The sequence below is a fragment of the Stenella coeruleoalba genome (genome assembly GCF_951394435.1).
Source record: "Stenella coeruleoalba genome assembly, chromosome: 11".
Classification (NCBI taxonomy): Eukaryota; Metazoa; Chordata; class Mammalia; order Artiodactyla; family Delphinidae; genus Stenella; species Stenella coeruleoalba.
In genome coordinates this window covers 62,640,500-62,666,346 of record NC_137157.1, presented here as the reverse complement: position 1 = coordinate 62,666,346, position 25,847 = coordinate 62,640,500, and the positions used below count along the sequence as shown (strand labels likewise).

Below are 25,847 nucleotides of genomic sequence, written 5' to 3'. Positions count from 1 at the left end.
ATGATCTTTCGGTAAGAGTGTGGTGGCAAGTATATTCCAGAATGGTTAGCATCAGAGATAACTTTAAGTTTAGCATCAGAGGTAACTTTAAGTTGCTCTGAAAAGAATTTCAGAGCAACTTAAAGTTACCTTGGGCCTGTTTGAAATACTCTCCCATCATGAATATCTTGGCTTTCTGGGCTTGCATTAAATGTGTGATATCTCCCCCAACTCACCCACTCTGTCTCAGATGACAGTCCCATTCTCAGACTTCAGGACAACTTCCTTAATCCTACAAATCCTGTTAAGAGTGAAAAGGGCATGTACAACACCTAAAAAAACTCTTCCAGAAGGATGTATTCGGTTTGGGCTACAATATCCTTGAATATTTTTTCCAGAGGCCCAGTGGATTTTAAGATCCAATCCATCGCATTGTCATATACAAATAATGACGGCAGCTATCACTTATCGGGCACTTACTAACTCTAATTCTTACAACACTCCTGGAGATAGACTATTTCCGTTAAAAAACAAACACAAACAAACAAACAAAAAAGCCACCTGTGGTTTATTGAGGTTGAATAATTTGCCTACGGTCATCTAGCTAACATACGGCCCAGGCAGAATCCAGTGTTCAGACTCCAAAACCCAAACTTCAACTGTGAAGGAAGAACTGCTGGATTGGTAGAACTTTGTGCAAGAGTTAAAGGAAACAGATATAACAAAAATAACTCTAAGATTAACCTAGCCTCAGAGACTAGGACAGTGGTACAGCAAGTAATAATGCGATACATAGAAAGGGGAACTATTTGCTAAGAGGAAGATGCCTTCAGTTTCAGGTACATATGGCAGATTTTTACATCAAGAGAGACATCAAGTAATCAAATCCCCCTTTTTACAGTAAGGGAATTAAGCCACATAAACACCCAATAACTCTCCCAAACTCACCAGCTAGTCAGGATGAGAGCCAGAGCTATTCCCAGTTCAAAGTTGTTTTATCACACCAGGTAGCTTGAGGTGGAACAGCTAAACCCCTTTGGGTGAGCTATAGCCTGGATATAAAGATCTCTGAACAAAGGTCCTTGAAAATAAAGGGTTGGGCAATGACACACTGGGAAATTTGGCCCCAGGTATCTGCTTCCTCAAGAGATTGCTTAGGGTGAGGCCTGGAACTGCTTGGGAAACCAGCTCTAATAAATTCATCTACAGCTTTACCTAACCAAGCGAATTGTCTCCCGGAAACAAGGCTGGGACAAAAGCAAAGGAGCTGCCACTAATAAAATCCTGTTCTTAAAAATCCAATCTCATGGGATTGACATATATACACACTACCATGTGTAAAACAGACAGCTAGTGGCAACCTGTTGTACAGTAGCACAGGGAGCTCAGCTTGGTGCTCTGTGGTGACTTAGATGGGTGGGATCAGGGGTAGGGTGAGAGGAAGGCCCAAGAGGGAGGGGATATATGTATACATATAGCTGATTAACTTCGTTGTACAGCAGAAACTAACACAAGATTGTAAAGCAACTATACCCCAATTTAAAAAAAAAATCCAATCTCAGTCATATCTTTCTTGCTCTCTCTCTTTTTTTTTTTCCTCCTGAGATGGTTGCTTGTGCAACAGGCATAGTTGCTTGAACATAACCTCAAAATAGAGAACAAAGTACAAACTCACTTGTTAAGAAAAAATGTTATCTTTTAGAAATAGATTGTAGACTTAATTAAAAGAAAAAAACAATCTAAAAAATTTCAAGGTGCAAAGGGAAATTCTAAGCAAAAGCAACATGAAATGTGTTCCCACATAATTTTTTTTAGAATATAAACTACATTTATCTCTAAGGGTATATTTTTGTACAAAAAATAGTGACTAGGGCTTCCCTGGTGGCACAGTGGTTGAGAGTCCGCCTGCCGATGCAAGGGGACACGGGTTCGTGCCCTGGTCCGGGAAGATCCCACATGCCGCGGAGCGGCTGGTCCCGTGAGCCATGGCCGCTGAGCCTGCGCGTCCGGAGCCTGTGCTCCGCAACGGGAGAGGCCACAACAGTGAGAGGCCCGCGTACCGCAAAAAAAAAAAAAAAAAAAAAAAAAAAAAAAAGTGACTAAATTCACCCGGGCCATGCGGCATGTGGGATCTTAGTTCCCCGACCAGGGATGGAACCCTAGTCCCCTGCAGTGGAAGCACAGAGTCTTAACCACTGGACTGCCAGGGAAGTCCTGATGTTGAAGTAATTTTAGATTTACACAGGAGCTGCAAAGATAGTAAAACGTTTCCATATACTTTTCACCTAGCTTTATCTTACATTACCACAGTACAATTATCAAAATTAAGAAATTAACATTGGTACAGTACTACCAAAGAAACCATAAACTACATTCAAATTTTACCAGTTTTTTCATTAATGTCCTCTTTCTATTCTAGCACCCTATACTGCACTTAGTTGTCGTGTCTCCTTAAGGCTCCTCCAATCTCTGACAGTTCTTCTGTTTTTCCTTGCCTTGAATGGCCTTGACACTTTAAAGACTACTGGCAGATATTATGTAGACTGCCCCTAATTTGGGTTTCTTGGTTTCTCGAATAAAAAGAACCCGGGTTCCTTGGAGAAGTGGTTGATACAGAGCTGGGGAAGGGCAAATACAAGATAAGCCTGGACAGGGAACTATCCTCAGTATCTAATAATAATCTATAAGGGAAAAGAATCTGAAGAAGAATCGATATTATATGTAAATGTATAACTGAATCACTTTGCTGCACACCTGAAACTAACACAACATTATAAATCAACTATACTTCAATTAAAAAAAAAGAGATGGGGACTTCCCTGGTGGTCCAGTGGTTAAGAATCTGCCTTCCAGCTGAACTCGGGTCGATCCTTGTTTGGGGAACTAAGATCCCACATGCCGGGGGTGGGGGGGGGGGTGGGGAGGGGGCGGGCAACTAAGCCCACGCGCCACAACAAAAAAATCCCGCATGCTGCAACCAAGACCCAACACAGCCAAATAAATTAATTAATTTTTTAAAAAAGAGATGAAACAAAACAAGATAAGCCTGGAACATCTCTCAATTCTTAAAAAAAAGTTTGTTTTTTTTTTTAAATATGATGTTTTCTCAGATTAGATTGAGGTTATAGAATCTGGGGAAGAATACTACAGAGCTGATGTGCCTTCTCAGTGCATCATACCAGAGGATACATGATTTTGATATCTTATTACTGATGATGTTAACCTTGATCACTTGGTTAAGGTGGTACCTGCCACGTTTCTCCACTATAAAGTGACTATCTTCTTCCCTTTATATCCCTTAGTTCCCCGACCAGGGATCGAATCTGCGCCCCCTGCAGTGGAAGCACGGAGTCTTAACTACCAGACCACCAGGGAAGTCCCATACTGTGGTGTTCCAATGGTGACTTTCTATTGCCCTCATTCCTTCTACATTTATTAATTGGAATTATTATATAAGGAAGAATTATCCTATAAGGAGGAATTACCCTTTCTCCCTCATTTATTTATTCAATCATTTATTTATACTCGTACAGACTCATGGATATTTATTTTATTCTCTGGGTTATGATAATTCCTGGATTATTTTATTCCCTGGGTTATGTTATTTTGTTGCATAGATTATTCTACCTTGGCCATTTGGAGCTCTTCCAGCTTGGCTCAGGTGTCCTTTCAAGATGCCACCAATTTTTTTTTTTTTAAGCACTTCCTCACTTTCTAGCTCTGTAAGATGTTTCAGATTCATCTTGTGCTTGCCCTGCCCCAGCTCTGGAATCAACCACTTCTCCAAGGAAGTCTGGTTCCTTTTATTGGAGAAACCAAGATCTGGACATTAGGTGTACTCATTGCTACGGAGATGTCACTGCTTCTAGGCTCTCAGGGGACAGAACTAGGAATATATGTATGTATATTAACCCATATATATATATATATACACATATCTATATTTCTATATTTATCTCTATATCTACCTATATATATTTATATATAAATTTATAAATATATACATATATATTTTTAAACTATAAATTCATAGTGATACTTCTGACTCCAATCTAGCATCACAAAATTCATTCTAGTATTCCCTTTTATTTATTTGTAACTTCTTTCTCTGAGGGTGAGAAGCTTAATTTCATAGAATGTGGAGAGAGATCTAGAATCTCCAAAATGATGCCATTGCCAGTTTCTACTCCCTTGATACACCATATATTTCTTCTTTACACTTAGACTGTTATCCCTTCCTCAATATATTCACCTTTCAAGACTCAAGTGAAAAGACTACCTCCTCAAAGAACCCTTTCCTGAACTGCCCTAGCCTTCTCCCAATCAGCATAGGTCACTTCCTCTGCCTTATAATAATTTTATAAATCATACTCAATAGAAAGTTTCTTGAGGTGAGAGGATAGATCTACTTTGCCTCTTGCCTTCCTAGTATCTTGCTTTTTTTAAATAGAAGGAACTCTATAAATATGTCTTGAATAAAACTGCATGAAGGTTTCAATTTTATCCAAAACACTATTAGTACAAAAAATGACTGCCATTATATAGTCCTAAGGCAAGTTGAGACGGTAAATATCATTTTTCAGAACTGTGAATTAGTAATTTTAGCTTATTCAAACTCTGAGATAAACTCAAATGATATGAAAAAAGAAAATGGAACCACTAACTTCAAATACTATACATAAAAGGCTCACTACTCTATTATTCAGCAACATGGTGACATACAAGTCTATAGCATGTTAGAATAATCATTGCTACTGTTCTTGGGAGAGCTTCAGCCAGGTCTCTGTAGAAACATATATCCTAGACAATAGGGAAATTGTAACAATGACCAAATTCCCCAGGGTCAGCAAGGATATAGATATTTGCATCAGGTCAGAGTTACCAATAACATTTGTCTCTTTCTTATCTCCTCTATAAGAATATTTTGTTCTTAAAAACACTAAGAGGGGGCTTTCCTGGTGGTGCAGTGGTTGAGAGTCCGCCTGCCGATGCAGGGGACACGGGTTCGTGCCCCGGTCCGGGAAGATCCCACATGCCGCAGAGCGGCTAGGCCCGTGAGACATGGCCGCTGAGCCTGTGCGTCCGGAGCCTGTGCTCCACAACGGGAGAGGCCACAAGAGTGAGAGGGCCGCGTACCGCAAAAAAAAAAAAACAAAACAAAATACTAAGAGGGAGGGCTTCCCTGGTGGCACAATGGTTAAGAATCCGCCTGCCAATGCAGGGGACACGGGTTTGAGCCCTGGTCTGGGAAGATCCCACATGCCGTGGAGCAACTAAACCCGTGCGCCACAACTACTGAGCCCGCGCTCTAGAGTCTGCGAGCCACAACTACTGGGCCCACGTGCCACAATTGCTGAAGCCCGCGCGCCTAGAGCTGGTGATCCGCAACAAGAGAAACCACCTCAATGAGAAGCCCGTGCACCGCAACGAAGAGTAGCCCCCAATTGCTGCAACTAGAGAAAGCCCCTGCACAGCAACGAAGACCCAACTCAGCCAATAAACAAATAAATAAATAGACATTTTTTTTTTAAGTTTTTTTTTTTTTTTTTTTGCGGTACGCTGGCCTCTCACTGTTGTGGCCTCTCCCGTTGAGGAGCACAGGCTCCGGACGCGCAGGCTCAGCGGCCATGGCTCACGGGCCCAGCCGCTCTGCAGCATGTGGGATCCTCCCGGACCGGGGCACTAACCTGTGTCCCCTGCATCGGCAGGCGGACTCTCAACCGCTGCGCCACCAGGGAAGCCCCCAAAAAAGTATTATTAAAAAACAAAACAACAACAACAAAAAAACACTAAGAGGGAATTCCCTGGCGGTCCAGTGGTTAGGAGTCCGCGCTCTCACTGCTGAGGGCCGGGATTCAAGCCCTGGTCGGCCCTCAAGCTGCATGGCGTGGCCAAAAAACCCCAAAACAAAACAAAACACAAAAACACTAAGATCCAGGGCAAAAGTAACGAAAAAAGAAGTTGTAAAACTGGGAAGCAATTTCACTGGAAACTGCTCATCAAAGAATCAGAGCAATCTTCACTAGGCAGTTACAAATATCACCCTAAGCAATTCACATGTTACTATTCCAGAGATAAAAGAAGAAGAAAGTACCCTCAGATATAATCTTTCCCCCTACCTGGCCTATGTCAGGAGAAAAATAAGTGTCACAATACTGACTCTTCTATCTTCCCCAGACCCTAACTTTACCTCCACCTCTGACTTTGCCCTAAAAACATGCTCACATTTCTGGGGTGTGTGTGCGTGGAAATTTGTATATATGGATTAAGGAAATAATCCTTTTTTCTCTTAAGCCCTTTCCCCCCTCAAACTACCATCTCACCTTGCTCCCATCTTTAGAAACTTAGTTTCCGGGTCCTCATTGTTTCCACTTCCTCATCTTCTATTCATCCCTCTGCCCACTTGGGTGTAGCTTCCACTCCCACCATCCTGTTGAAATTATTCTCCTGAAGACCTCTTACTATCAAATCCAAGGACCATGTCTCAGTTTTTATCACTCTCTGTTGACATTTGAGTTGTTGATTAATCCCTCATTTTTGAAATTGTATTTCTCCTTTTTTCTTAAATGGAACTCTCCTGCTTCCTTTCCTATCTTTTAAACCATTCACAATTTTCTCATGGAATCCTCTCTCCCTCTCTCTCTCCACTCCTGTTCCTAGACATTACTCAAAGGTCAGTATCTCTCCTCTCTCTGGGTAAGCTCACCTATGCTGAAGTCATCAAAGGTCACTTACACCAAATGATTCCCAAAGCTGTATCATAAGCCCTAACCTTCCTGACTTTCCACTGTACGATGGATAGCTTCATGTGTCACATAAATACACAACATAATACAGCCTAAATCATATGTATCATCCTCTTACCATTACCCTTCAAATTAAGTTTACTTAACCACAGATAATTTTTCTCCAAAGATGAGCTGGCATATGAATTTTTGCTTATATAAAATAAATAACATAGCATGAAAGACAGTATAACGGTAACAAAATGTGTACAAGGTCTGAAGTCAAAAAGAGGACTTCCAGGGTCTCACTCTGCCTCTTTCTAATTGCGTTGACCACAGGCACTTGATTCAACTCTCTGAAGAGTATACCATCATTAACCTTAGCTCATCAAAAATGCCTAACCTGTGACACATAGTGAAGAGAGAATGGCATAGGGGCTAAGAGCCTGGGCCTTCCTCCGTACATGTTGCTCCCTCTGTCTGAAAATACTTCAGACTCTCCCTGGCCTTATGATATAGGTCCCAGCTTAGATGACACTTTCCTCCAGATGCTTTCCCTAACCCCGAAGACTGGGCTAAGAGGTTCCTCTTAAGTTTCCAAAGGACTAGATCTACCCCAACATTGATCACACTGTATTTTTTGGATCACATTGTATTTTAACTCTCAGAACAGTGCCTGGCACATGGGTGGGTACTCAAGTATTTGTTAAATGAAGGGAGGTTTACCAGGTATCTGAAATCATTTGTTGGATTCACCTATTTTTATAAACTAGCACTTTGGGGGGGAAAGAAAGTGAAACAAAACAGTGGGTTATGTCTGTTTATTCCGAGATAAATCATTCCAAATAATGGGAAACCAGAGGATATAGCCACCGAAAAAATGGTCTCTAGCATTAAACTCAGGCCTAATAAAACGTAACCTTATCTATACAGATTGTTTTAGTTCACTCCCTCTGTTGGAATATTTCAGGTATTTTCTTACAAATGCTATTTCTTACAAATAACTGGCTCTTCAGGTAACAAATAGTAATTCTAGAAACTAAAAGAGAGCTAAGATGAGAAATAAAGAGGGGGGAGACTTAATTCAGTAGGTCACTCAAGTGTTCGTAAGAAGCACCCAGGAAGCTTGTTTAAAATACAGATTTCCAGGTCCCATGCCACAATTCTGATTCATTAGGTCTGGAGTAGGGTCCAGGAAGACCACACCTTAACAAGAACCTTGAAGTGATTCTAGTGTTGGAAGTCTCTCCCCATCATATGCTGGAAAGCACTGAAATAAAAAGGTCTAAGATCTATACGTATTCCAAGAAAAATGGAAAAACAGCAGCATAAGATGTTTTTATATTGTTCATTTCAAATTTTGCATTGTCATTCACATTTGGCAGTGTAAAAACAATGGCTGCCCTTCAAAGGTTAACTGAGGTTTGGACAAAATGAACCTGGGTCACTGAACTGATAAATTTGTTGCCCATCATCTAGGTTCATCTAGAACTTCCCTGCCCAGATGGCACAAAATTACTGTGCAGGGACTCCCCTCGTGGTCCAGTGGGTAAGACTCCGTGCTCCCAATGCAGGGGGCCCGGGTTCCATCCTTGGTCATGGAACTAGATCCCACGTGCATGCCGCAACTAAGAGTTCTCATGCCACAACTAAGATCCCACGTGCTACAACTATTTCCTCATGCCACAACTAAGATCCCACGTGCTACAACTATTTCCACATGCCACAACTAAGTTCTCATGCCACAACAACATGAGAACTAAGTTCTCATGCCCCAACTAAGATCCCACGTGCTACAATTATTTACAGCCTAAATAAATAAATAGAGATATATATATATAGTGCAGACCAATAACTCATGATAATAAAATTGAGTTCTTTTTTTTTTCTGAAGATTTTTTTTTAACGGCTTATTTATTTATTTATTTGCCATGCCTCGAGGCTTGTGGGATCTTAGTTCCCTGACCAGGGATCAAACCCAGGCCCACTGCAGTGAAAGCACTGAGTCCTAATCACTGGACCACTGTGGACTTCCCAAAGTTGAATTCTTTTTACTCTTTTTTCTCTAGATTGGTTTGTTGCTGAATTTAAAACGTTGCTTGAGAAAAATATACATGGTTAAAAATACGGTATCTGAATAGAAATTCCAATTTATTATCTACTGAATATGAGGGTAACTAAAATTTATTGAGATGTTAAAGTTAAAGCAAGAAGCCAACAGGCTTGAGCTCTAATCTTTATTTAATCTGCCACTAATTAACACTATCATCTGCTTAACAAGTCATCTCTCAAGGCCTCAATTTCCTCTTGTGTAAAATGAAGGGGTTAAAATAGCCTAGTTTTTCTAACTGCGGGTCACAATTAATGAGTCATGAAATCAATTTTAGGGGGTCAGAACCAGCATGCTTGTTTGTTTATGTTAATGAAAAATGGAATGAAACAGAAAATGTTAGAGTGCATCACACATAGTAGAGATAAATATTCTTTTATACAGCTTTTGTTTCAGTTTGTATGTGTATAAACTGGGTAAGAATGTAGAATAGTTCCCACTGTGGCACGTGGTTAAAAAAAAATTATAGTTTGACAAGTGTCAGCGAGGATGTAGACAAACTGAAACCCTCATACACTGCTGATGGGGATCTAAGATGGTGCAGTTGCTTTGGAAAAGAGTTGGCAGTTCCTCAGAAGGTTAAATATATAATTATCGTGTGACCTAGCAATTCCACAATTCCAATCCTAGGTATGTATGTATGTATGCATGTATGTGTGTGTATCTCCAAGAGAAATGAAAACACATATCCACATATAAACTTGTCCACGAATGTTTCTGAAAGTGGAAACATTCCCATTGTTCATCAACTGATGAACAGATAAACAAAATGTGGTTTATCCATATGAAGGTATATTATTCAGCCATGAAAAGTACTGATACTTGCTACAACATGGATGAACCTTGAACAAATTATACCAAGTGAAAGAAACCAGTCACAATAGAGTACATATTGTATGATTCCATTTATAGAAGATGTCTAGAAGAGGCAAATCTACAGAAACAGAAAGTAGAGTAGTGATGGCCTACCACTTGGGCGTGGGGGAGAAGGGCTGACTGCTAATGGTTATGGGGTTTTTCCAGGAAGTGATGAAAATGTTGTAAAATGGATTGTGGTGATAGCTGCACAACTCTGTTAATATACCACAAACCATTGAATTTTACACTTTAAATAGGTAAATTGTATGTTACATGAATTATGTTTCAATAAAACTGTTATTTTAAAAAATTATAGTTTGAAAGTCACTAGACTAGATGACAGATATCACTGAGGTCCCTGAGAATTCTCAGTGTACCCCCATACAGGGCTCACTTCACCCATCCTCTCACAATGGTTATCTGGAGGCAGGGCAGTAAGTTATCATGGAAACACCAACTGACTCCAATTCTGATTCCAGTGCTAACCAGATGCATGGTGACCTCTTTGTACTACCCTCTTCTTCTACGTAAAATGAGGATGATAACCTACCCTACAGGGTTGTTCTAAACATAAAAGGAGATAATAAATGTATACCATGCCTAGCACATAGCTTGAGGTCACAGCCCGATCTTGTCAGTCTCCGTATGCCTCCGTGTCTAAGACACATTCAATAAACATTATTCCAGAGGCTTCATTAACAGGATACATATTTGGGCTTAGTTTACTTGTCACATTGTCTTAACAAGGCCTATGTCATTAGACTCTGATAAAAAATAATTCATAAATGTAATTTTTGCTTCAGCTGTTTGACTTTTTTTTAGTGCAAAAATTACTCTCTTTATAATATTGTATAATGGAAAGAAATTAGTGGTCTCTTTAAAACATTGAAATTTTAATTACATAATTATTAGAAAAGCTACCCATCTCTTCTCAAATGTTTGTTTTGGGCACTTTGAGCAATTACTTTCTTTTTTTTTTTTTTTTTTTTTGCGGTATGTGGGCCTCTCCCTGTTGTGGCCTCTCCCGTTGCGGAGCACAGGCTCCGGACGCGCAGGCTCAGCGGCCATGGCTTACCAGCCCAGCCACTCCGCGGCATGTGGGATCCTCCTGGACTGGGGCACGAACCCGTGTCCCCTGCATCGGCAGGCGGACTCTCAACCACTGCACCACCAGGGAAGCACTGAGCAATTACTTTTTGTAGTTTCTATTCAGAGGTCAAATTAGGGGAAACCCCTGGCGGTCCAGTGGTTAGGACTCCATCCTTGCACTGCAAGGGGCATGGGTTCCATCCCTGGTCGGGGAACTAAGATCCCACAAGCCTCACGGTGTGGCCAAAAAAAAAAGAAAGTCTATTGAGCACTTGAAATGTGACTAGTTTGTATTGAGATGTTCCGTAAGTGTAAAATACATACCAGATTTTATTTAACAACCTAAATGGGAAAAGAATTTGACAAAGAACAGATACATGTATATGTATAACTGAATCACTTTGCTGTACACCTGAAACTAACACAACACTGTTAATCAACCATACTCCAATATAAAATAAAAACTTAAAAAAGTCAAATTAGGGGCTTCCCTGGTGGGGCAGTGGTTAAGAATCCGCCTGCCAATGCAGGGGACAGGGGTTCAAGCCCTGGTCTGGGAAGATCCCACATGCCGCGGAGCAACTAAGCCTGTGCGCCACAACTATTGAGCCTGTGCTCTAGAGCACGTGAGCCACAACTACTGAGCCGGAGTGCCTACAGCCCATGCTCCGCAACAAGAGAAGCCACCACAATGAGAAGCCCACGCACTGAGACAAAGAGTAGCCCTCTCTCACTGCAACTAGAGAAAGCCCACACGCAGCAACGAAGAGCCAACGCAGCCAAAAATATAAATAAATAAATAAATAAATAAATAAATAAATAAATAAATAAAAATTTTTTAAAAATCAAATTAAACATTATTCACTTTTTTAGTATAAACATAACTAAACTGCAAAAAGGATAAGTCCATATATAAGTGTTGGAATGTGCAATCAAATTTTTTTTTCTTTAATTAGGTCAGTAGTTTTCAAAAATAGTTCCAGCAGCCAAGGTGTAATCCATCAGCGTCCCTCCCATTTCCCCACACCGCCACCCTCCTTCACCCTCCTCCTTCCTTCTGGGGAACGTCTCCTCCGCTGGTCTCAACAAACACTTCAAGCTGCCATTTTCTTCACTGTCTAGCTTCCTTGGTCAGAGTGACTGGTCAAAGGATGAGCCTGCTCATCATAATCAATTAGGTGGAAATATACAATATACAAAACAGAAGCCTCTACCTGCTCTTGTCCACCCCTTCTCCCAAGCCAATTCTACTTCCCAAAGGTAACCTCTGTCACAGTTTGGAGTAAAGATTTTCTGATATTGCCTATACATGTTAATAACAGCAAACATATAGTACTATGTGTCAGTCACCGTTCTAAGCATTCAGTATACATTATCTCATTTTATCTTCACAACAGCTCATGAGGAAGCTATTATCACTATGCCTATCTTACAAATGAGAAAACTGAGGCACAGAGAAGTTAACACATGTCACACGTGAACACACATTTTTAAAAATTGTAATGGTTTTATGTTGATGTGCTATTCAGTAATTATTTCTTCTTGGACAGCTTCCCACATTAAGATGTACAGATCAGATCTACCTCAACCTTTCAGTACCACATACTATTTCATTCTGCAATAGTTTATGACTTATTGAATGAAGCCCGTGTCAATGAACATTTATGTGGTTTTAGGTTCTTCATTTTTAAGAACAAGACTGCAGTGAACATGCTTCTACTATTGCCTACTTTCAGGTGTGCATCTAAGGTGTAACTTCCTAAAACAGCATTTCATAGGTTCAAAAGACTTATGTATTAAAATTTTTAAGAGGCATTTCCAAATGTTCCTCAAAAAAAGTTGCATCAATTTATATATAATTTTGCATCAATGTATATTTGAACTATTAGCTATATGAGAAAGCTTATTCTCTACATCCTTGTCAATGTTGAGCATTATTTTTTTTAAGATTTTTTTTTATGTGTACCATTTTTTAAAGTCTTTATTGAATTTGTTACAATATTGTTTCTGTTTTATGTTTTGGCTTTTCAGCCACGAGGCATGTGGGATCTTGGCTCCTCCACCAGGGATTGAACGCCCACCCCCTGCACTGGAAGGCAAAGTCTTAACCAGTGGACCACCAGAGAAGTCCCATACTGAGCATTATTAATCACTTTTATTTTTTCCGGTCTGCTAGATATGTGAAAAATGGTACATTATTGTTTTAGTTTTTATTCTTTTAATCATAAGGAAGGTTGAGCATATTTTAAAATGTATATTGGCCACTTAATACACTTACTTTTTGAAACTACATTTATTTTTAAAAGGTCATTTATAAATTGTTTATTATCTCTACAACTTAATTACTTTTTAAATTTGCACAAGGACCTTCTGAATATCATGTGTAACTCCTTGTACAATTCAAATTGCCTCTCACAGCAGCTGTCTTTCCTGGTGTCTGATTCCTATCCAGATCTCATTAATATTCTTTCCAAATAGAAATGTTGCTTCACTATACAGATGAGACCTTCGTTTCTGTAGAGTTCTCTTCTGTAGGGTACCCACCCCTTGATTGCTCATCAATATTCCCAGCACAGCACAACCCTGTGAGAAGTCTGACTGACACTATGTGACAATCCAGGCATTAAGATCACTCTGTGGTTATGCTTCAGCTGTTGCCCTCAACTAGCCAGTCTAAGGCTTCTTAGTCGTGTGAGGGGAAGGGTGCTCTGAATATCAAGATCATCTTTGGAATCTGAATCTCTCATGCGGAGTCCAAACACGTCTAATTTTTCTGAAAAGGGTCCCCTATGATTCCAATGTAAAAACAGCTTTGGGAGTGCAGTTTTGGCTTGATCCCGGGGTCATTAGGCCAGAGCAGGGAGGCAAACATAGACCCTAACCACCCACCATCTAGATGACTGTGTCAGAATCAGGTAAAAGTTTGAGCCACCTTAGCACAGGGATCAGTTATATGCAAAGACATTCATTCCATTTGATCTTATTCACTTAATCCTTAATGATACCATGAAATAAATACTATTCTCGTCTTTCAGAGGAAGAGGCTCAGAAAGGTTAAATAACTTGCTCAAGGTAACACAGCTAGTAAGTGGCAGAGCCAGGATTTGAAAAAGCGTGACAGACCCTAATGTCAGTGCTCTGATGATTTACTGAAAATCACATCCTCCCTGTATCTGGGGGTGGTCTGGGCCACTCTCAAAGTGTCTCAAAACTAGAAATGGAAACGGCTGGGCCACATACCCCAGCCTGTTCCACCTCTAAGTCAATTCTGCCCCAGTTTCTTTCAGCTCAGGTCCAATCTTGAGTCTACCACTTATCTATCTATTTATTTTTTGGCCACACCACCCAGCTTGCGGGATCTTAGTTCCCCAACCAGGAATTGAACCCGGGCCCACTGGCAGTGAAAGCACCAAGTCCTAACCACTGGACTGCCAGGAATTCCCAACCACTTATCTATTAAGTAAAATTAGGAAAATCACTCTGAGCCTTAGTTTCATCCTCTCTAAGATGTTCCTTTAGCTTAGTGCTAAAATAAGTGCTTAATAAATATTGACAGTAGTGGTGGTAATAACAATAGCTAACATTCACTGAACATTTACCATGTACTAGATACTGTTTTAATTGTTTTGCAAATGTAAATTTATTAATCCTCATAGTAACACATTCAGAATAGTATTGTCCCACTTTACAGGTGAAGAAACTGAGGCCCAGAGAGGTTAAATAGATCCTAGCTCTTACTCATTTTTTAGAAGGCTGGGATGGAAACAATGATCTCAAGCACAAAGGATAAACCAGAAATGCAGTTCCAATGCACACTGTACTTCATGGTCTACTTATTTTTGTTAAATCAGCAATTTAAAAAAAAGAGCATCTCTGATGTTGTTTCCGAGAAACTGGTAGTTACAACCAGAAAAACTACAGCTGCTCAAAACCCTGACGCCATTTCTCTGCACCAAAAAGTTTAAACCTCTGTCAAATTATACCTTGAAAGGGCCAAATTTTAGGTGTTCTCAACACCTCTGTAAAAACTCTAAGTTGAAGATGATATAATTATCATTTTCTTACATGCTTCTATTACTTTATTCATTCATTTGAATATCTTATCTTCTTGTACTTTTGAAACCCACATTAGCTTTTTACATAATTGTGGTAATCTTCACAAAGCTTATTTAGACAGTTTAAAGAGTAACCCCCAATTATGGCCTTTACAAACTGACTTCAGTCTAAAATTTTTTGGTCGTGAAGAACCGACGAAGAACCTTTCTGATCTTTTTTTTTCCTTTAAATTAAGGAATTACCAGATCTAATCCAATTTTAATTCTATCTCTTCTCTCAAATCTAATTTGTTACTTATTCACTAGGTTCTTCTTCCCCCTTCCCCCCCAGTTGATAATTAACTCACTGTAAGGACAAACATAGTCCAATGCAGTGAGGTTTTTTCCCCAGTATTTTTTCACACATAGCAAGGAAAATCTCTCCAAGTAAGTAAAAAAAAACCCAAACAAACAAAAAAACCCAAAACAAAACAAAGCCCCCACAGATAATGATGTCAATAACTTCAAATTTAAAGTGAAAATTAGAGAAAAGTATAGTTAACTGGAAAAAGAATATAGAAATTTAGAGTTGACTGAGGCCATTACACAAAACATGGATTTAATCTGAATTCCTGTTTCTTCTTTAACCTTTGTACCATTTCATACTTGAACAGCAGATGCATCAAATATCAGTTCCTGGTACAGTGCAGGAGCTCAATAAATATCTGCTATATGAATGAAAAACAGTATTATCCAAGTTCTCAGTTCCCACATATCTTGACAAAGACCCACCTGCATAATTGAGTGTCTGCCTATGAACTACATACTCCCAGGTCTTGAAAATTACATGCTAATTAAGACAAAGTGGCTAATTAAAGAGTCTTCTTTGCAATGTCAAAGCAGAAGAAATATATACACTTATTTAAGAAGGCTGCATCTGTTAAAGATATAACCTCCTTATACCAGTCCTTTGTCCTTAATAATTAATCAAGTTTTCTCCAAATACAGGGCTTCTTAGTTTCACTCCTGGCCATTTCCAGGAAGGGCCTGGCTTCCATTCTTCTTATCTGAAATTTTAGATGATGTATTTTTTTCAGGACTTGCTCAATCTTAAAAGCCAGTTCAGATCAATTTAACCAATCCCTTCAAGTAGGAGAATTAAAACAGGTTTACTGAAAAGTGACTCTTCTCTAGGCAAGTTCTCTAATCTTTCCTTTCTGTAAAAATCTGAGAAGCTAACCCAGAACAATGCTTTAATCAAGGACAAGCATAGCCGAGGCTGGTCACATAAAGAATTACCAAATCACACAGTCACAGAAGTGATACAATTTTGCTACTTATGTGAACCAATGCTATGCATCATATTTCTTAAGGACTGGTTACAAACATATTAATGTTAATGATTTAATTACATTTTAATGTTTACCTTCTAAAATTACATCAAATTATGGTGCTGTTTTTAAAAAGCCATTGAGAGGCATTTATTGAGTAGTGGTCTTTTATTCTCCATGGGAAAGTCAATCAGCTTCTTTGGGTAGGTTTCAGTTTCTTTATCTCAAAAACAGATAATAATTCACAAGGGATGGTTATGAGGATTAAGTGAGAAAATAAAAGTATAACTACTTTGAAAAGTATAAATTGCTATAAAACTATTATAATTTTTAATAAAATTTCAAGCCAGTTTCAAGGAAAAAAATTAGTGGGATTAAAAATTATTCTACCCAATGAGGATAAATTGGAAAAAAATTAGAACTGATTACTTAACATTGTCTGGTTTGACTAGATGTTAACAAGAAACCCCTTGGTTAATTAAGACTGTTGCTAAAAACTTCTCTAATCAATACACTGTCCTATTTCAGGGCATGTAGTAAGTATAATGAAAATAATTTCATCTTTCCTTGAGGATTCTAGGTAGCTTTCTTATTTTTCTCCTAGAGAAGGAAAGCAGAATAAAATTTCTGATTGCTTGAAAATTCTAGTCAGTTGGTTCTAGTTTTGCTATACTTGCTTTTAAAAATGTAATGAGAGCTAATAGACTAGTATTGGCCAGCAGTAATAACCCTGAAAGTAGATGCTGACAGTGGTAGTAAAATAGTGGCCTGGATCCTGGGAACATCTTGGAAAACCTGCACTCAGGTGGAACTGAATCCTGCCTATCACAGTATCCAAACCTTTGTCCTGCTACCTTCAGAAATCCTCAGAGACTGCTACCTGATTTGAACCCTGATGGAAATATCTCAAGCTGTTGTCCATTAAAAAAAAAAAAAACCACAACAAAACTTTGGATTGCAAACCAAAACAAGACTTGTTAAAAGAAGTCTCTCTTCAAGGCTCATTCATTCATTCAACAAATATTTGAGCACTTACCATGTGTCAAGCAGTGCTCTATTTGCTCAGGATATAACACTAAAAGTGACAGACAAGGTCTCTGCTCTCATGAAGCTTCCATTCCACTGGGGAAGCTGGACAATTAAACACTGTGATTAGTGCTGTGAAGGAAATACAAAGAGAGTAACTGGAGTGGTGGTAGGAAAGGGGGCAGATACTTTAGATACTGGCCAGGGAAGGCCTCTTTGAGTGAATGACATTTGAGGTGAAACCTGAATGATGGGGAGGAGACAGGCAGCCAGCCAGGTGAAGAGAAGAGATGGGAGAGTTTTCCTGGCAAAGGAAATAGCAAATGCAAAGGCCCTGAGGCAGGCATAATATGGCTAGGGAGTGAGAAGTATGAAATGATGACAGAGCCAGTTTAAATAGGATTTACAAGGAATGGTAGAAGATTTTAATTTTATTCTCAGTGTGATGTGATGTCAAACATTGTTAGACAATAGTGTTTGCAACATGAGATATATTTAATGTATTCTACGAGTATTTAATTGCTTATTACATGTATAATGGTTGCAAAATGAAAAGGAAAGGCAAGGTTCTCACACTTAGAAGGTTTACAATCTATTAAGGAAGCAATAATTCATAAACAGTGACAGCACTAAGGTAAAAAATGAAGTAAAAATAAAGTGCCAACCGAAGGCTGGGGAGGGAGCCACTGATTCAAATAGAAGACTTTAGAAAAGGCTTCATTTTTCAAAGTAGTATTTTATTTGAGCTCTTAAGGAAAAAGGATTTAAGGGGGGCGGGGGGGAAGGGGGGAGTCTGAGGCTGTGGGAACTGCATGAGCAAAGGCACAGAGGCAGGAAAGGACAGGGTGGGTCCAGGAAACCGTGAATCATTGTATGGCTACAGTGCCAGGTGGGTGGGTAGTGATGTGAGAGATAAGCCTGGAAAAATAGGCTGTCAGGGTGTGGAAGTTGGGGTCTTCAATGGCATGCAGAGAAATTTAGACTTGATTTACTTGGGCTTTGGTTCCCCTTAAGTATGTAAAAGAATCTCTTCAGGTACTTAAAACTGCAGATTCCCATGCCCCATCCCTCCAGATACATTGATTTGTAAGTCTAGGTGGGACCTAAGAATCTCCTTTTTAAACCAACACCCCAGGTGATTCTGAGACAGATAATCAGGAAACCATACTTTGAAAATCAGTGTTCTATTTTTTTATGACAAGTCTGGACTGAAAGGGAAAAACTGAAGCCAACTCTAAGGATTGCTCAAGAACTCTAACAAAAAAGGGGGAGCTGAATTAGAAGAGCCATTATCACTGTTGGGATAGTATCAACCAAAGCTGGTGATTAAATGTGGGAGGAGAGAAGGACGGAAGTGTTCAACACAACTTCTATCCTTGTCCCTAGGGAAATTAGGTGGACGCAGGTACCTGGTGCAGAGGGACCATCCACATGGTCTACCAGGTGTTGGAAATATGGATCTGGGCTCAGAAGATATGCAAAGGCACTAAACATACTGGTTAGGTACTCCAAAGTAAATTCAAGACAAATTAAAGAATATAAAAAGTAAAACCATAAAATTTAGAAGGAAATTGAAGTGAATACTTAACCCATCTCTGGATGGCAAAAGACTTCTGAACATAGAAGCAACAGAAAAATCCCAAAGAAAAAGATTTATAGATAAGAAATAGTATACCATGTACGAAATTAAAATAACTAAACATTTGACCATAGAACAAAGAATTAATATTCTTAAAACGAAGAGCTTATATGGGAATTCCCTGGTGGTCCAGTAGTTAGGACTCAGCGCTTTCACTGTCAGGGCCAGGTTCAAACCCTGGTTGCGGAACTAAGAGTTAAAGACAAACAAACAAAAAACCGAAGAGCTTATACAAATCACAAAGAAAAAAACACTAAGAATAGTTTCTGTATGGAATAGGGGAAGTTATTAAATAACTTGGCTTGGTAGCTTAAACATCTTGTCATAAAGAGACTTGCTTTATATGCACTAGAGATGATCGGGCTTTGTGGCATAGATCAGCAGGGCTCTTTCGATGTACTTTACCAGGTAATCAAGTGTCAACCTACGGGAGTGCCTAAAAATACCGATTGTTGTAATTTCTATTGTCTTGAGAGTACAAATACATTAAATTGCCCCCAAGCTCCACTAAGCCTTGACACCCCTAGGGAAACTGCCTTTATTGCATCCAGTCTTTCCTTGGCTCTATGTATTTAAAATGTGTGCCGGGTTAGGGATGGGACAGAAAATAATTTCACAATGTCTAGTGAGCAGTGGTTCATAAGTCATCCTTTCGATACATAGGTTGTATGGATTTTGGGATCAATAGCCCAATCCTCTCATTTTACAGATGAGGCTCAGAGAAGATGAATGACTTGCCCAAGATCATCTAAGTGGTTGGTTCCCAGCACCAAGTTGGGAATCCTGACTCTTAAGCCAGCACCCTTTCCATTTTGCGGTGCTGCTCCATCCATCACAAGCTCTGGATTCTCAAAATAATGGACATGTAAAACACCATAATGTCAACTTCTATACACTTTCCGCTTTAATCACTCCACTCATTCAGTTTGGCCTAATAAAAACCTGTACTCCCTCCCCCAAAGCCCCAAATAAATGAAAGAACTCCAAACAAACAAATAAAAAACATAATTAAAATATTAAGACATTTGGGCTTCCCTGGTGGCGCAGTGGTTGGGCGTCCGCCTGCCAATGCAGAGGACACGGGTTCGTGCCTCGGTCCGGGAGGATCCCACGTGCCGCGGAGCAGCTGGGCCCATGAGCCATGGCCGCTGAGCCTGCGCGTCCGGAGCCTCTGCTCCGCGGCGGGAGGGGCCACAGCGGTGAGAGGCCCGCGTACCGCAAAAAAAAAAAAAAAAAAAAATTGAGACATTTAAAAATGGGAACAGATTAACCAAAAGACAATTCACAGAAATGGAAATGAAGGTATGAAAAATGTTCACTCTCACTAGTAATTAGAGAAATACAAATTAAATCACTTTTGCTTATCAAATTAGTAAAGATAAAAAAATAAGATTCAGTGTTAACGAAGGATGCACTAAGAGGCCCTCACAATCACCATAGGTGAGCATATTGATCTAATCCTTATGAAAACACAATTTGACAGCAGTACTTTTTAATTTTCATGCCCTTTGACCCAGTAATTAAACTTCTGGGAATCTAACCTAAGGAAATAATGAGTGATTCGTACAAAGATTTATGCATAAATTTGTTCTCAGTTTTTTCACTTATTAATAATGGTGTAAAAATCAAAACATCCAAGTACATAGTTAAATTTTGCAACATCAATACAATAGGGTATTAAACATCCATTAAAATTGTTTTCAAATAATTTTGATGCCATGGAAAATCATGGAATAATGTAAAGTGGAAAAGCAGATACAAAACTCTATCTACTGTAATAAAATGAACCCAGTTACCTGTGTGTTTATGTGAGTGTGTTTGTGTGTATCAAAGGAAAAAAAAAAAAGACTGAAAGGAAATACACCAAACAGTACTTCTCTGCAGAACAGATTATGGACTATTTTGTCTCCTTCATAATTTATTTTTTTCCCAGGTTTTCTGTAACTAGCATATATAATTCTTATTTTCAAAATATGTATGGATGTTTGTATATGTGAAAATAAAACAAGAATTATATATATAATATGAAAAGAGGTTTTAAAGATGATTAATTTGTAAATCACTCACATTCAGGTATCAGTTGAAGTCATGGAAATAGATCAGATTGCTCGGGGAGAGAGTATAAGGAGAACAGGATGCTGGACAGGTCATGGCCAACACACACATTTAAGGGGCAAAAAGACTGTGAATTAATGAAGGAGCATGGAAGGAAATGGTTAGATGGAGAACCAGATAGAGTCACATCAAGAAAGCCACATGAAAGTGGACAGAAAAGTTGTCCACCTGGTCAAATGTTGTCAAGTGACGAGGAGGAGGCCAGTGACAGGGCCATTAGAGGGAAATCACTGGGTACTACGCATGGACAGATCAGTTTCCTCTAGTGCTGGTGGTGGAAATCAAATCTGAGCAAATATTACCTGTTCAATAAAATTGACTGTGAGGAAAAGAAGTCCTGTGCTTAAATTATTTACTTAAGCTTCAGTTTATGGGGGAAAAAGGTTGTGGAAATCTAAAACCAAGTAAAAGCATATCAGGATGACTAATCTATGGGTAATGAAACAAAAATTGGCAATACTTTGGTGTACAAGAAAAAACATGTTTGAGGGATTGTAAAGTTTCCATTTAGTGAGCTCCATTATAGGATAAATATGGGAGAAAACAGCTCCACACTTGTTACCAGAAGTACAAAAAAGCTATTATCTTTTTTCCCCAAACATGCAAGTTCTTAGTTTCAGAGTAGTATTAAAGAAATTCTTTAAAAATAAAAATAATGTAAAATTTCATAGCATCATGTTAACTTTTTTTTTTTTTTGGCCATGCCGCAGGGCTTGTGGGATCTTAGTTCCCTGAACAGGGATTGAACCTGGGCCCTCGGTAGTGAGAGTGTGGAGCCAAGGAATTCCCCATGTTAACTTCTTATGACTGGACATGTGAAGTTTCTAGAAACATTTTCAAATATAAAGAAATCATCTGACATGTTAAATAATGGATTTATTGTTGGGTCAAACCTTGTCCTGTTTATGAAAAGAGGTCTGCATTAGCACAATAACTTGACTGAGTCTCAAGGACTTTCCCTCCAGCCACAGAATAAACAAATCAGTATAGCCCTACCAAGAGTACCATTTACCATAGAATCTCAATTCCACAACCATTAAGTAGAAACTACTCAACTTACAACCGCTCATTTGTTACTAAAGAACCTTGAAGAGTCTGTGTTAAGTAATTTAACATCACCTGGAGACTACTGTACACAATCCAAAATAAAGTACTTAAACTTCCTATCAAAAAACATACAGTGAAAGACCATACCAACCTTAAAAAAAAAAAAAAGTCTTTTCTTATGGAAATTCCTGACTTAGGAACCAAGGCACACTTTTTCCTATCTGCAGAAAGAGTACAATTCCAATCTCAGTGAAAGTCGCCTACTTATGAGTGTATGGAATTTAGAATGCCTGAAAACTAGTTTTGCTGTCAACATAAATAATGACAAATTCTCCCAATTTGTGGTTAGGTGGTCTTTTAAGGCAAAGATGTCTAATGATCTCCCACACTCTCAACATTCTTTTGTGTCTGTGTTGTATATATGTCTTTGATGAACCTTTCTGATACAGAAGCTCTAAATGTTGAAAAATACCAGAGGAGGGACTTCCCTGGTGGAGCAGTGGTTAGGAATCCACCTGCCAACGCAGGGGACACAGGTTTAAGCCCTAGTCCGGGAAGATTCCCACATGCCGCAGAACAATTAAGCCCGTGAGCCACAACTACTGAACCTGTGCTCTAGAGCCTCAAGCCACAACTACTGAAGCCCGTGCACCTAGAGCCTGTGCTCCATAACAAGAGAAGCCACCGCAATGAGAAGCCCGCGCAACGCAATGAAGAGTAGACCCTGCTCGCCACAGCTAGAGAAAGCCCGTGTGCAGTAACGAAGACCCAATGCAGCCAAAAATAAATAAATAAATTTATTTAAAAAAAAAAAGAAAGAAAAATACCAGAGGAAATCCAGATATTTGAAACCCTAAGAGGAACAATAATTAAAATTTGTACTTGAAAACATAAGTAAACAACAAAATCATTGTAGATACACAAAATACATGCAAATACCTACTGTCTTTCCAAAAATTCCTGGTGGGACCACTTTCCTAGAGCGTGAACAGAGAGAAACAATGTCAAAGGAGGTAAGAAATGTGTTCATCAAGTACCATGGCTCATTGCCAAATGAAACAACCATCATCTGTATTATTAACTCAAAATCTCTATTTTATTTTTTTTAACATCTTTGTTGGAGTATAATTGCTTTACAATGTTGTGTTAGTTTCTGCTGTATAACAAAGTGAATCAGCTATATGTACACATATATCCCCATATCCACTCCTTCTTGTGCCTCCCTCCCACCCTCCCCATCCCACCCCTCTAGGTGGTCACAAAGCACTGAGCTGATCTCCCTGTGCTATGCAGCTGCTTCCCACTAGCTATCTGTTTTACATTTGGTAGTGTGTATATGTCCATGCCACTCTCTCACTTCGTCCCAGCTTACCCTTCCCCCTCCCCGTGTCCTCAAGTCCATTCTCTACGTCTGCGTCATTATTCCTGTCCTGCCCCTAGGTTCATCAGAACTATTTTTTTTAAAAAATCTCTATTTTAAAAATGAAAAACATAATCATATAGAAGGGACTGTGGCATGTTCATCCTCTATATACTAGAACACCAGCACACTGTAGGCAGTTACTAAATGCCTGCAGTTTATGAAGAACACTGCAGACTACCACAGACTTCAGATCATTAAAATGCTGCAAAGAATCTTCAAACATTTCTGACCCTTTCCTCCTCCACCCTGTCCCCTGCTCCAAAAAAAAAAGAAAAGAAAAGAAAGAGAAAGAAAGAAAGAAAAAGACATTTTGAGGGTACCTTAGCAAGAAAAAGTATCCTCTGTCATCAAGATGTGCTGTTAATAGAATTGTTTTCACTTCTGAAGCTTTCTTTTCTTATAATTATTAGGTGGTTAAAATTTGGCCCACCTTTAACCAGAATCTGGAACAAAACTTGAATGTACCAAGCTAAACAAAGTTACACAAGGGACCAAGTTTTACAAAATGGCACTGCTTTGCTAATGTTGCCAATACACTATTCTCTTCCCAGAGGCTCTAGAGTTCAGGGACTACATGATAACAACACTTCTAGGCCCAATTCAGAACTGTGAAAATAGCTCCACCAACTATTTACTGAACTACATAGAATTAATGACAAGTCCTAATCCCATTATCAAAAGGCCATAATGTTGACAGAACATAAGGTAAGGAATATGACTGACACAAATACATGGACTGAAGAGAATCACTCACTATTGCTCAAAGGTTTTTGTTATTGTTGTTTATTTTGTTTTGTGTTCAAGGAAAAGCAGAAGAGGGAATTTTTTAAAAACTGTATTCTCTGTGCTCCTACAGCACTCTGGGTTGATCTCTAGTATAGCACTGGCCTCACTAATACTCTAAGTTGTATCTATTGACCTGCCTAACCCATTTGATTTTAAGCTATTTTAGAGTAAGAACATTTAGAACTTTGAATCCGCAGGACTGACAATACAAGAGGCACTCAATAAATGTTTTGTCCAAAAAAAAAGAAATGAATTCTTAAAGTGATTACCTAGTACCATGTTATGTGTTGTTCTATCAATGCAAAACAAAGAAATACATATGTACACACTCGTTTTTGAAGGTCTACCTAAAACATGATCATCCTTCTTCCAGGCTATAACTCCACAGGAGCTTAGGAAATGCTCATTGAGGGTCATCTTCTTTTGTGCCTACATCAGACCTCAGAAGAAAGTGTTATTTCATGGTTTCTAAAATACTTATTTGTGAATAGTATTAATAACTATGCAAAGGAAAAGTATTCCATTTAACCACTTAAATCAAGAGCAAAAGAAAGAACACCTAATGCAAAAGAAGACCTCTGCCCTTTTAAAGGGTCACTGTCTTAACGGCTGATAACTCCCTAATTATCTTTGATTAACTTGAAAAGTCAAGTCAATAGAACCATCTGGATTAGGCAGACTTCTGAAAACTGGAATTAGGTGAAAGATAACAGTATTTCAAATATCTCTCACCAGGATTGTAAGCACCAGTAAGGAGGTAAGGAAGGGTGCCAGATGGTTAGCTCCTAGCACCTACAGCTTCAGGCTTAGTAGGTGTAGCCAGGGGTGTACAGTTACCTTATATTAACACCTACGTATTGACAGGTGCCATATGTACACGATAGCGATTCTGGGGTGACACATCCAGCTGTAAGGACTGCTATATTATCAACATATCTCAAAAGGCTGAATGGAAGGGGAGAAAAATCGAAGAGGGAGGGAATGGCTAAAAATGGAGAATGGAAAAGAGCAGTTGAATTATTAGAATATTTCCCTGGGAGACTATTTTGAATTTTGATGAACTGCCGCTTTCCTCCACCACACCAAAAAAGTATATATTGTTACATATAGTTAGAAAGGAGTGTTCCAGTTGGAAGAGGAGGGGATCCTATCAGTTCCCGCCCTCAGGCAGCAAAAGCTCCGCTCTACATAATTACTCCAACCCCAGCGCAGTACACAGAAGTGAGGAAAGAGCAAAGGATCAGCAGCTCCTCCACTCCCTCTCTCGAGGGGGAGGGGTTCACGCTCCTTGTGTTCCCCCCACCCCCAAAAGTCCCGGGAGAAAGAGGGTGTGGAGGGAATTCGAGGTCTCCGCGCACTCTCCGGCTGTGGAGGATGTGGAGAAAGAAGGCCCTTACCTGGCTAACAGCGGTCTTTTCTCTGCGCTGCTACCAGCCCTGGTACGGGTCCCTGGCGCTTTGCCTTGCGCACCTGTCGCGACCCAGCTGCAACACCTACAGCTCCCTGCGGCCCCGCCCCGGTCCGGCTCAGAGCCCCGCCCAAGACCCCGCCCACCGACGCGGGGGCGCGCACGTCAGACCGCCTCCCGCGCGGCCTCGGGGAGAGCGTGCGCGCCGCCGGCTGCGTGCTCCTCCTCACGGCTGCTCGCGTTGCTCTGCGGTGCGGCGTCGGCGTGGTGAGGGGCG

General features: G+C 39.7%; 1 protein-coding gene across 2 annotated transcripts in view; it reads right to left on the bottom strand.

Moving 5' to 3' along the window:
• The window catches only part of LIMA1 (LIM domain and actin binding 1), an 83,310-nt gene extending 57,628 nt beyond the window's left edge, over window positions 1-25,682 (bottom strand). For both annotated transcript variants that reach the window (XM_079935881.1, XM_079935882.1), the window contains exon 1: window positions 25,560-25,682. The gene's annotated coding sequence lies outside the window, so the exon portion shown is untranslated. The remainder of the gene's footprint in view (window positions 1-25,559) is intronic.
• Window positions 25,683-25,847: the final 165 nt, after the last annotated feature.